The following is a 1275-nucleotide window of genomic DNA, read 5'->3' as shown; positions in this document are numbered from 1 at the left end:
TGATCGATTGTCGCATGCGCCGTCATTGCGTTGATCGTCTATTCATTTCTGAATGATGGGCGCAATGCGACGTAGATGCATTAATTTTTTTCTCTTGAGCCATGAGCGCATACAGTGACTTGATTTCCTGCAAAACAGACTTGAAATACTCTTTTCTACCATCGCAATGGTGTCAGTGGGTGTATTGATGACAATTTATAATTCTTGCATTTCTTAGCCCATTTCCATACAATTGAAGCAACTTTCCTCTCTTTTAATCGCAATATCTAAATAAAGCAGTATAAATAACTTGTTTTTCTACAAGTTATCATTTGCGCAAAACAATTGGGCCCCAGGGCATCCCCGCCAGGCCCGGTAGCGTTCGGGGCACGAAACGAGCTCTGTTCCCAAAATCTTCTAGCGCACGGCTTTTTCTCATCGTTCTGAACCCCTGGGTTTGTTTTCAAATTTTTGCTCGTCGGAAAGTTTGTGCACAAAAATTGGGCCCCAAGGCACCCCCGTCGGGCCCAGTAGCTGTTTGGGGCACCAAACAAGCTCCGTTCCCAAAACTGTCCATGCATGACTTTTTCTCATCGTTCTCAACCCTGGGTTTGATTTCAAATTTTCGCCCGTGCAGAAAGTTCATGCACAAAAATTGGGCCTCGGGGAAACCCCGCAGGGCCCGATAGCTGTTTGAGGCACCAAATGAGCTCCGTTCCCAAAATCGTCCGCGCGCACGGCTTTTTCTCATCATTCTGAAACCCTGGGTTCGTTTTCAAATTTTCACCCACAGGAAAGTTCGCGCACAGAAATTGGGCCCCGGGGCACCCCCGCCGGGCCCGATAGCGGTTTGGGGCACCAACAAGCTACGTTCCCACAACCGTCTACGTACACGACTTTTTCTCATCATTCTGAACCGTTGGGCTCGTTTTCAAATTTTCGCCAGCCGGAAAGTTCGTGCACAAAAATTGGGCCCCGAGGCACACCCACCGGGCCCGATAGACGTTTGGGGCACCAAACGAGCTCCATTCCCAAAACGGTCTACGTGCACGGCCTTTTCTCATCGTTCTGAACCCCTTGGGGCGTTTTCAAATTTTCGCCCGCAGGAAAGTTCGCGCATAAAAATTGAGCCCCAAGGCACCCCTGCCAGGCTCGATAGCCGTTTGGGGCACCAAACGAGCTCCGATCCCAAAACTTCTGCGTGCACGGCTTTTTCTCATCGTTCTGAACCTCTAGGTCTGTTTTCGATTTTTTGCCTGCCAGAAAGTTCGCACACAAAAATTATGCCACACGGCA

This window comes from Benincasa hispida, chromosome 11, assembly GCF_009727055.1.
Source record: "Benincasa hispida cultivar B227 chromosome 11, ASM972705v1, whole genome shotgun sequence".
NCBI lineage: Eukaryota > Viridiplantae > Streptophyta > Magnoliopsida > Cucurbitales > Cucurbitaceae > Benincasa > Benincasa hispida.
The sequence above is the reverse complement of the archived record's forward strand: the minus strand, read 5'-3'. Positions refer to the sequence as shown.